Below are 12,150 nucleotides of genomic sequence, written 5' to 3' on the forward strand. Positions count from 1 at the left end.
TAAAATTAGTATGAATGTACTTACCGTTATTTATCGTTTGAAAGTGCCAAGCGCATACATCAGTACGTTTACAATTCAATTGTTATCCCTTTCACCGCCTTCACAGTTACACCGGAAAGTCTCGACATTCCACCACCGACCTTATTATGTGGTGGAAATTAATTTCCACGCGGAATCTTTGTGCGCTACAATCATCATCATCGATATATATGTACTATGTACTAAATTTGGCGTTCCGAACATTCACTGTGTTCAACTGAATTGAACTGTCATTCATTTAAACTGATTTTAGGTAGCGCGTTCATCGATATATATGTACTACGTACTAGATTTGGCGTTCCGAACATTCACTGTGTTCAATTGAATTGAACTGTCGTCCATTCAAACTGATTGGTGTCAATATTGATGCTTGTGGTTGTGTACGGAGTGGTTCTCATAATATAAAAACGCGAGTCTAAGTGTAAACCTGGATTTGAATAAAAAATAATAGTCACTTAAGTAAAATTATTTGTTCAAGTAAATAAATAGGTTATAAGAGTGACGGTTTGGTTGCCGTTTTAGTTCAATTTTGAACAAATACTTTATATGGATGTTTGTGTCTATAGAATATACGTCAATAGGCGCGTTATTTTTTTATACGATTGAATGACAGCAAATCGATATTGTATTTTTTCTCTAATAGTAAACTACAACTCCTAAGTCCTATATGTTACTTTTATCCCGGAAAATATACATCGGGACTTTTAACTCGGAAAAATTTTTTCACGCGGATGGGGCTGCGAGCAAAATCTTATAATTTATAATGTTATGTGTGTTAATTCTTAATTAAAGTGTTCTATCACATAAACATAACAAACGATAAGATAAAATAAGATATTTTATTTGTAAAAGAACATAAGTATGCATACACAGGTAATCAGGATGTTATATAATTAGAATAGAGACGTGTTTAGCCGCGGCTGCAGCGTACAAATATAAACAAAGCGATGGAACCTATGCAGTCTGACTATCAATTAAGATAGCTCTGCCAATTAGATAGTCATATCCTGTTAAATAATTATAATTAGATATCGTAACAAAGGAAGCTACGTGGAGAGTAATCTCTCCATACATCATTATAGAATTACTCATTTTAGCAAATTATCTCTTGTTTAAAACCACGTGGAATCCACGCGATTTGTTATACATAATTATCGCCATGGATGTAAACATTATCTCAATGACAATTCAATGGATAATTATGAATTTAGGGTTGGCACACACATGTCGTAAATTTGCTTTGTAAACGGCTTTGTTTACGAATGCGCGAGATATAGGTGCCACTGTTTTATCGAAAAACTACATGAAAATAAAACTTACTGATATGATGAACGCTCAAGCTGTTTGAAGAATATGTTGGGATGTTAGAAGTATGCGCAGACACTGTCAAACGGATAAGCAAAAATTGCATACACATAAACTATGAGCTGATTAACTTAAGCTATTGTTTACCGCTAAAATATACAAATTTCCTTTACATTCTCTAAAGGTGTCTGTTATTTGCTAAGCCTCAAGAAACACCTAGTATTTCATAATGCTACCCTGATGACCCGGTGGGGTGAGTGTGGCGCGGGCTTTACCCACGTGAGCGCGAGTCGGTCGGCGCGGGCGGTGTTGCAACTCCACGTGCCGGGCGCTGGGCCTTGTTTTCGACACTATTGTTTTAATTTGAGCCATTATTCGGGGCAGCGGTGAAGGAATTAGGTTTTGGTCACGTTTGAGGTATTTTGAAGGTGACTTGCCTGGGATAGTGGGCTTTATTCAATCTGTAGCACATTTTTAACCGACTTCAAAAAGGGAGGAGGTTCTTAATTCGACTGTATTTTTTATGGTTGTTACATCAGAACTCTTGACTGGGTGAACAGATGTTGATGATTCCTTTTTTGAATTTTTACTAGCTTTACATTAAATGATATTGGTTCAAAGAAATCTCAGATTATCTCTGCCAGACATCCAATTACTTCCTGCGAAATCTGACTTTTAAATAATTTGCCCTTTTGGGTCAGTGAAAAATAAATTTGGACAGCGAATTACCGCAAAATTTTTATTTTGAGATATTGGATATGAAATATTTTTTTATGAGAGCTCGGCTACTTACCTCACTGCAGCTAATTGTAAGCAGAATGTAGTCCCAATAGATAGTTGACTGACGAGAGGTGTTTATCCCTCGCTAGTCAACGCAATTATGCCGGCCTGTTTGAAACCAAGATAACGGATAGCCACAGTTGTTGCCGGAACGCGACACACTCACGTAGGTTACTATGGGACGGTTCCGCTACAGACGGTTTTCGACAATTTTAAATTACTTGTAACAATGCAAAGCAGAAGCAATATATTTAATAATGATAAAGAAAATTAGGTCCAAATTATAATAAAACGTTTTCGCGCGCTTAACATTTTGATATGAACATTCGGCGCGAAAGTAGCGGGTTTTAGGTTAAAATAAATTGTTTAATACCTAGTAATAGTATTTCTTTTTATCCAGATATAGCAACGGTCCTAGCTTAGTTTACTAACAATCAAATTTAATCTCATTTCCAATAGCATTGTGGTCGTATTGAGCCGCTTCAACAAATTCCGGTTAACCGCAACCAATGTCTGTTTGTATGTCGAAATATATTCGATTTGCGTGTTTATATAAATTGACAAACGTTGTGGTGTAGCACGGGAAGCACTTTGATCCGAGGTCGCAGGATCAATGCATTAAGATAATTTGATTATATAAGCTCACGGTTTAATTGTTGAAGAGGTCGGCAGAGGCGTAACAAGTGCACTCACAATTTGCCTTACATAATATATATAGCAAATAGGACCGCCTTTATACATTTATGAATAGATATTATGTATTGTATCGTATCTACCTATAATGTCCCCAATGTTGGGCAGAAGCCTTCCCAAGATCTTTCCATGGATTACGATCCTGCGCTATAGTGAACCAGTTATTTTTAACTGATTCAAGTTCGTCCCGCCATCTCTTCTTTGGTCTACTTTGTTGCCTACGAACAGTGTGAGGACTCCATAGGTAGTAATCCTGGCCCAGAATTCGTCAGGCAAACAACAGACAGAAAGTGTGTAAAATAAAAAAAAATCTTATGGCTTCGTCGAACCCAAAACATAGAAAAATACATCATATATGTTTAGAAACAACTACTACATGAGTTACAAAATGTGGTCATGCGATAACAGTGATCTACCAAATATCGCCATGTTGGATTAATGTTTCAAATTAAATCAAAATTATAAATATTTCGAAACCCAGAAGTCTAAATATCACTGTCTCCAACGGCAATATGCGCATGAATGCACACTAACTTTCTTTTGGTTTTAATGGTACATTCAGTTACAAAGTTGCTGAACAAATTCATAACTTCATATCACTTATACACGTTAAGTTTAATTGAAATATAATCATTTCTTTGTTTGTGGTAAAGTAAATTGTAAATTCTTAAATGTTACTTTATTTCTGTAAGTTTTTGGTAACACCAAAGTGTATTATTAGCCGATTATTTTATTTTTGTGAAGTTAATTTTTTGGTAAGAACACGAAAGTGAATATGCGATTAGAAGTTTTGAATTCATTCACCTCCTTTTTTGGATGACTGTACGTTGATTTACAAATTACAATAACGACTTCTAACTTCCCTTTATTTTAATTGTAATTAATCGTGAATACTAATTGAAACAGATGAAAGGGATCTTTACCAGAACTGTGTTATATCAAATATCAGATTGATGTTTTTAAACAAAATAACATGAATTCAATACGTTTGTTTATGAAGTAAATAACAAGATTTGGTGGAATGATTTGAAGTTGTAATTTAACGTATTTAAACAAGGATTGGTTCGATAATGGAGGTTTGTTGATGCTCATACTTAACTTTATTTATACACAGACAGAGACCTTTACTTATTTTGAATGCAAAAGGTTTTTGAATTTTACGCTTAAACCATGAGCTGGTAAAGTAATATTTAGCATTCGCTATAGTATAACTTGTAGTAAAAATTATAATCTATACATGTAACAATTTGATAATTATTGACTATAAACTGACCTAATCATAAAAATACCCAAAAATAATTTATATAATGATTTCTTATGTTTACGCGAATGTAAGACATTAAAATTAAACTATTTTTCGGATTTTATCGCGATTTTAATATTTTACTTTTTCTCCCGACGTTTCGAAGACTTTGCAGCCTTCATGGTCACGGGGGACTGAGGTGTTGTTCATCCGTAAAGTCAAAGTTACAATATCTACCTATTTAATAATTTATAATTATCGAATTATAAAAATTCAGATTGCCAATTCCAAAATGTACACAATATACACTACTTTTTACAGTCGGGTAAATATCGTAATTCCGACGGTGTCCGCGACTGAGACCCTCTCCTGACAGCTCCCGCGGGAGCGAGCGGCGACGTGAGTATGCGTCTTGTGCGCTTGCCAGAGTAATTGTCTTCTATTGTCGCTTTCATTCATGAGTCGACGGGCGGCGGGTTGTGTAGCATTTCGTTAAGCTGGGTATTAATGGATTAGACTACCTGTAAGATGTCGCTTTGGTCTAATGGTTGTGTAAAGACTGTAAACTGATTTTGGGTTCGATACCCAGGTGGGTACCATCTTTGTATGGGGTTTTCTGGCACATGTATCTTTAGAGAAGAAAAACGTGAGCCAAGACCCAGTGCCAGGGGATCTCTATGGCTCGTAAACTTGTTAGTAACAGACGCGGTGCCGCCCTAAAGGGAATAAAGGCTTTTATTTTTAATGGATGAAATGAACTGCTCTAAACAACAATAAAAATACAATCGTGTGTGTTTTCCTCTCTGTATCATGTCCTGTAGTCTTTACCTTAAACTGATTTTGAAAAGAGCAACACCAAAGTTTTTCGCCCGTTCTTCCCTGGTGAGAACTGTTTTCAGAACTGGTGGTAGAGTTAATATCGACGGAATCTAAATAATGTATAACATTTTACGGATTCCAATAAATCATTTCATTTCATTTCAATGCAAAACTTTTGAAATTGGATAAAAATTCTTAGTTATTTTTTCTGTAAAGAAAGAGTTTTATTCGTTGTGTCCGGGGACCACTACTGCCACTCACTGATTACCTATTTTGAAACAGAGAACTTGAATGAACTGATGGATGATAGTACACAACAAAACGAATTGGCTACGAAGATTCTGATAGGGTTGGCACTGGTTACTTTCTGTACTTTTGGCATATATTTTATTCTTTGGTATAGTTATGCAGTAAGTTTCTGTCTACTTGTAAAATTGATTTAACTGAACTAGAGCCACTTAGCGAATGTGATGTTGTTTTGTTTTGTTTTCGACTGTCAAGTTTGACTGATGCCTGTCCTGTCCCCTCGTTTTTCGTTAGAACGTAAAGGTAATAGTAATTTTTCTGAAGTTGAGGATAATTTCTTTACAATACAATTTAGAAAGAAACCTTTTTGTTTACACTGTAACAAGGGGGTATGTAGATACTATTGTTATCTAAATGATTGATAAGTGACAGCCCTAGCCCCAACTGGTCAGGGACGTCGGGCGTGGGTTAACGACTGTTGTTGTTCGACAAAGTTCACTGAAAAATTTCAACTCTTGAGATTTTTCGACTGATTTATCGAAGATACTTAATTCTTACTTAGTTAAAATCAGTTTTTTTACAGAATTACAATATGACGAGACGAGCAAAATGCTCGTCTGTCATGATTACACATAAACAGTAGCAGAATATTCGACAATAATTACTAAACTGCAAATGATAATGCATTGTGCTCATATTGCTGAGACTTTAGAAAACAACGGAAAACATTTAGATAGAACAAAAATTAAAATATAAATCACCTTATCAATCCCACACACCAGTTTGAAACATAGTTTTCAACATTATTACTTCAATACCGACTTCAATGTCTTTTCCAACGCACAAAAACTTCATTGACATTCTGTTTTAGAAAGTAGAAAAGCAGTAGTAGAGAATACGGGATTTCACAAACCTACTAGACTGCACCTTTTATATCCAACTATCGATATTGTCAAAAAAGTAGGCGACAGTTAAAAACTTTTGCCTCTATCTAGAATTTTGATCGATCGACGTGGCTTGAAGTATACATGGTACGCAAATACGTACCTTCGTTAGTACAAATGTACAGAAAAATGTACATTGGCAGCTGAATCCGTATCGCTTTCTACAGAGAGTTCAATTTCATGACGGTATTCATCAATCCATTCTATGCGGAAGCCACGCCCAAAACGTCACTTTTGACACCTGTCATGTATAAGCTATAACAGTCGTGCCAATTAGTAATCAAAAGTTGAATCTACTGAGCCGATGGCGCGTCTGTCACTCATCGAGTATGTGGAAACGACGCCCACGTCGATCTAAATCAATATTGATTGGATCAGTCGAGTTCTAATCTTCATTAAGTGTGGCCAGCTGTAGGCAAGGGGAAGGTTAGTGTTCGTTGTGGTATTAGTAAATAACATGGCTTCAATTCCAGGACATGCATTTGTGTTCATGCTTGTGAACGGAGTGAAATTCTATTTGTAAGATGTTGGAAGGTATGTGAAGAACCCACCCGTATTAAGACAAGCATAAAGTCCAAATTCCTCAATCAAGGAAAGCCCATGTTCAAAGGATTAGATTTATGCAGAATTGCTGTTTTTCAGATAGTAGTAGCAAGTAGACTAAATTCTTAAGTCTTAAATGTTTCTCTTAAATTTTTGGATGAGATTAAGGTAAAAATAGATTGGTAGGAAAAAACTTTAAAAACTCTAAGTTAGAGAGAATCATATTGATATAAAAGGAAGCAGTTAATAATTTACAAATAAACATATTTGAATTTAAATATTCGATTTAAGTAAATAGAATTAAGTAGGACACATATTTATTATTATATTAGAATACCTAAAAAGATTTTGTCATAAAATAATTTAGCTATTAAATATTAATAATATCAGGCTTGCATTAATTTTCCATCAGTTGGTCCTCTAAGATTGAGAGTATTTAGGACTTTCCACCAACCTTAGTGCAGTTTGTTAGAATAATTCACATACCTTCAATTTCTTATACAAAACTTCCAGTAGTGCTGGTTTCCTTTTGAGTAGAAACAATGAATGCAAGCTCTTCAATCCTGAATAAGCCTAACTGTAAATTATAAGAAAATATTACATTTGCATGTGTACATCTGTGCCTATTCGGTGTTTTATTGCTTGATACACACCTTTTATTAGCGGAGTTAGTCGAGTAAAATTTTATTAACATACAATAGCTTATGAAGTGCCTTTATCCCCGAAGAAGCAAACATTGATGTAAATATTACATCATCTTCATCGTTTCTTTCCTCTATGATGTGAAAGGGGTAAAACTATTGCAACATAAAAAATATAATTCTCTGACATGGAAATAAAATTCATAGCATCAATGAATACTGCCCATTTTTTGGAGATCAAAACACACTCTCGGGTGCTGAGCCAACAGAGTAATTTTTATTTTTTGAATTACCATAAAATGTATTTGGTTAAGAACTCCTAAATAGAACAAAGCAAAACCTCTCTGAAGCGAGTAAACTAATTTCCGTGTGAACATCCTACACTGGTCCCTGATTGAGGCACATTTAATTACTCTTGCTCGGAAATGTTTTGTGCGACGGTGGCTAAATAAATACAAATGAAGTTTTAAGTGCTATTACGATTTCTAAAACCACTTCAATTAAGAATATTATGTAAAGGACTCTTAAGGATATAATGCTGTTTAGAATGTCTTCGGAAAGCGTGTTGCTGATATTATTATAAAACGTCTTCGCCTCGTGGGGTACCTCGACCCACACTGATGTATCAGTGTGGGTCTTTTGCAAATGTTTAAGATTTAATGTTTCCAATATTCATCAATTTAAGCGTTTCGATTAGACATTCTAAAGCCGGATTTGATCAGAGGTGTGTTTATTTGAAAACCCACAAAAGTAAGACTTAGATATTGCACAGTCTTTCCAAAATTGTCAATGCTTGACACTTCATGAATATATTTATATACACGAATTTTAATTTAACAAAATGCCGAACAATCTAGTGAAATTACTAATCCACAATTTTAAATAAGTTTTAAAAGAGTTTCGACCGGCCAGCTAGCACAATACCGCTCGTCCCAGCGGAGGCGACTGAATAGAATTTAAATTGAGCTCATTCCTGCGGTTATGGCTTAAAATGCTTCAGCCGGCCCACGATTGATTCTGATTGTAATCGTTGAAAAGGGATTGAATTGGTTTTTACTGCTGAATGATAAGGGCAAGTTTTTCGACCGATTGCAAAAAAAAAACTGACCATTAGTAACATCAGTCAGATGTTTATAGTACAGGAGATTGCGTGGCACTGCTTTGCGCTCAGCATCATTACTCTTACCATCATTAGTACTAACAATCGCTATAATTTCCATGAAAATCTTTAGAGAAGGTCTACCTTTAGTATTGAACTCCATGTTGATAATTTTCTTTAATCTAAATACAAAAAAGGAAAGGCCAAAAACTACTTATTGCTTCTTCGTCTTCGGTATTTGAGCAATATTATAGGCTGAGAATAGATAGTGGTCACTGCGCTATTAAGTAATAAATGGAATATTAGGACGAGTAATGAAACGACAACTTCACAATCAGACGTAAATTCGATGACTGGCGCGTCCGTATGGGCCGTTGAACTTATTACAAAATTACCCTCAGTTTGTAATTATTAAAATACATCCATTACAGTCAGTATTTGGTGATGGTAGATCTTACTTGGTTTTCGAAAGATTATGCACCGAGTTAATTAAAACTTCTATCTTTAAATTATCTGTGAAGTATCCTTGTGCCAGAAAAGAGCCATTACAACGTTTTTTAAAATCTAATATAGGAGAATAAAAATTACTTCCTACGGAAAAAGTGGACCCAATACTAAAGTTAAAAGCTCCATTGATCTAAATCGTTCCTTTACAGCGAAGGCATTATTAACTTTGTTCTAGTTAAGGCAGATAAAATTCCAGACTAGATTTTTAACAGAAATAAAATCGTGAATTTTAAAATATTTTAACGCATTTTAGGATTACGGCCATAAAAATTACTTACCCAGTTGAGTTTCTATAGGTTTTATTATATAATACCGCTTATGATTGGAAAATCTTTTATTTTTTTAGGTAGTAAATTTGCAGCAATGGGCAATTTTTTTTATTATATTTGAAGGTCTCTTGACCTCATTATACATTATTGTGACTATGGGACTTTGCCTGTTGCTTAAATCTAGAAAATGAAAATGTTTTAGGTATGTGAGTAAAAGTTCATGTTTATACAGCAATATCTAGATGAATCATTAGCTGTTAAGCCGCGCCCTAGCTTCAACTCAGCAAACTATTAAAGATTCAAAACAATTACTTGTCAATGTTACATTTCGATTATTTATCCTATAAACGATTCAAACAGGAACCGTAAAGTTATAGTGACAAGATTCTAAATGCCAAGGACAGTCCCACCTTAATTCGGCGCACTGCAGATGGCTCATCTGAAGATTATACTTAATACATATTTGAATTTGTTTATAATGGAACATAAATTGTTTTGACTGAGCGAAGAAACGTTATTTACACGAAAAATATGTTTAACAAATATTGGAGTAAAATTAACATAGAAATTGGATTGTATAAATAATAAGAAGTAACAAATAAGAGGGTGGGAGTAGAATTAGGAGTCGCCCTCTTCAGGATCTTTGTTCGCCCTCCTCCAAGGAGTGTGAATTTGTTCAAAAGAATATGGAACACGAATTTAATGTTCTATTCTGTGGCAAGGCTTGTATGCGAGAGTCTATATAGGTAGTCACGACTGTCTATTTCTGCTGCCATACTGCTTTGTTCCATGCTGTCAGTATTTACCTGGCCTTAGAGGAGTTAATATCGAATATCTTAGGGTTATAAGCGCAGTGTTTGTAATTCGTAGTTTAAGTTGGTGATGGTTGTATAACAGCTTGCATACGAGTGGTCTAGCACCATTAATTACTAAGAGATACACATTTTTAATTATTATATTCACTTCCGTTAACATCAAGTACTCAACATTAATCTTTACATTAAAAACAGTAACATCTGTAGAAACTTTCACGATCGTAGAACAAAAATTTGTTCGCAAGAAGAAATAAAAATACCGAAGAAACCTCAACGCCAAAGGATCTCTAACGACAGTCGAACGTGGCGAGATTTCGGCCCTGTCTCATTGTGTTGGAAGCATTAGAATAAAGCCATTTATTACCAGACGATATCTTTGCTTCCCGATAATGAATCTGGGGATTAGAGTAATCATAATCAAAGTAATGCTTATGGAATGGTGCGGCCATATTTCGATATTATCTATCAGGTAATTAGTATACAATGTACTAATATTTTGTGTGTAAAGATAGCGAAGACCTTTCTATTTGATTATTTTTAATTTAGGAAAGTTTACAATAGGTATTTTTTTGTTAGAGAGGTCATTTTTCCTTATTCCTCTTCTTCCAGTTCTTATTTCACCTCCTTTGACAAATCTATTACTAATTTTTATAAGTTACTCCGTTCGGACATTTCTTTCGTATTTTCTTATAAATGGAGGGGTCTAAATTTATTCTTTTAATAATACCAAGCTCCACATATTTGCCACTTTATTATCCAATAAGTTTGGGATTGGTTGGAATTTGTGCGAAATAAAGAATCAGCGCCCATACAAAAAGCGGACATGTCCTTTATATAAAGTTATGAATTCAGGTGGTTTATAGTTATAGAAACGAAAAATTGATTAAAACATTTTACTAGATCAGCCTACATAAGTCGGACCGATCAACAACATATTTAAATTGGATATTTATTTAAATCACATTACGCTTCCCACGAGTTACAGAATAATTTACCAAGTAATAAAAATAAATTATAAATTCATCAAAATGACACAAAACTTTTGGAATTCTTCGTCAAGTTAATTACGTACCGTTGTTATAGCGATCAATTAACAATGTAACAAGTGGGTGGGTTGAATACCTCGTGAGGAAACTTCCACGGGACGGGTCGGTCGTGAGGAGGAATGTTACACGTGTGTTTTATCCTCCGGGTCCCTTGTGATGCTTTATTCTGAGTTTTGGATTTCAGACTTTTAGAGTATTTTTACTGTCGCGTTATTCTTGTATGGAAAATAATAGCAGCTTAGCTCTGTCACCGTACTAGCTAGTGGCGACTGGAAGTATACAAGTTTTTGGCAATGATCACTTATTAGAAGTGGTGGAAGTGGCTGGTGGCAGGATATGTTTTATATCCGCTCGAATAGCGATCACCGTACACTAGGTGTTATAACCCGCCATAGTGGCCCACGTAAGTGTGTCGCGTTCCGGGATCAGCCTGAGTATATCCAGTTCCAACAGGCCGGCATAATTGTGTCGACTGCCGAGGAGTAATCATGCCTCGTCAGTCGACATTCTATTGGACCCCACTCCACTGACTATCAGTGGGGCCACTTTGCCGTGCCAATATAAAAGTAAGAGACTTATGATCTTCGGGTGCTAAAATCTATAATATATATGTCGGAGGAAGCCATGTGTCCGGTTGATTGTTGTTTGCGTGCATAACGCACAATAATTGTTAATCTAATTATATTTGATTTGTTACATTTTTCTATTACTTAAAACCTTACGCATTAGCCATAATGTAATAGAAGTTTATTTAAAAATTATAATTTACGAAACGACCAATCAGAGCAGGCACGTGCCTCGAGCGGGGTCGAGGCGCCATCTTTACTATTCAGGTAGGCCATGAGTGCTTTGGACATTCGTTGGAGGAATCATGATAGTGACTGGTCGAGTTGATCGAGTTGGATCGTTGAGAATATTTGTTGGTTAAAGTAAGATCGGTGCCCTGAACCCGCTGCTCGGTCTTAATTGTCCACTTTTCTATCTTCATTATTGTAAAGTGACAAATATTGTTTAATTTGAATTCGAATATAAAAATATCTGTGATCATTGTGTTTTGTGCTCGCATTTTACCCTGATAACGCCCACTAAGTCCGCAACCATTAATGATGATGTCGACGGGAATAATGCTTCTCCGACATCAGAAGTGGGATCGGTGCAGGC

The sequence above is a fragment of the Manduca sexta genome, unplaced genomic scaffold (assembly GCF_014839805.1).
Source record: "Manduca sexta isolate Smith_Timp_Sample1 unplaced genomic scaffold, JHU_Msex_v1.0 HiC_scaffold_1953, whole genome shotgun sequence".
Lineage (NCBI taxonomy): Eukaryota > Metazoa > Arthropoda > Insecta > Lepidoptera > Sphingidae > Manduca > Manduca sexta.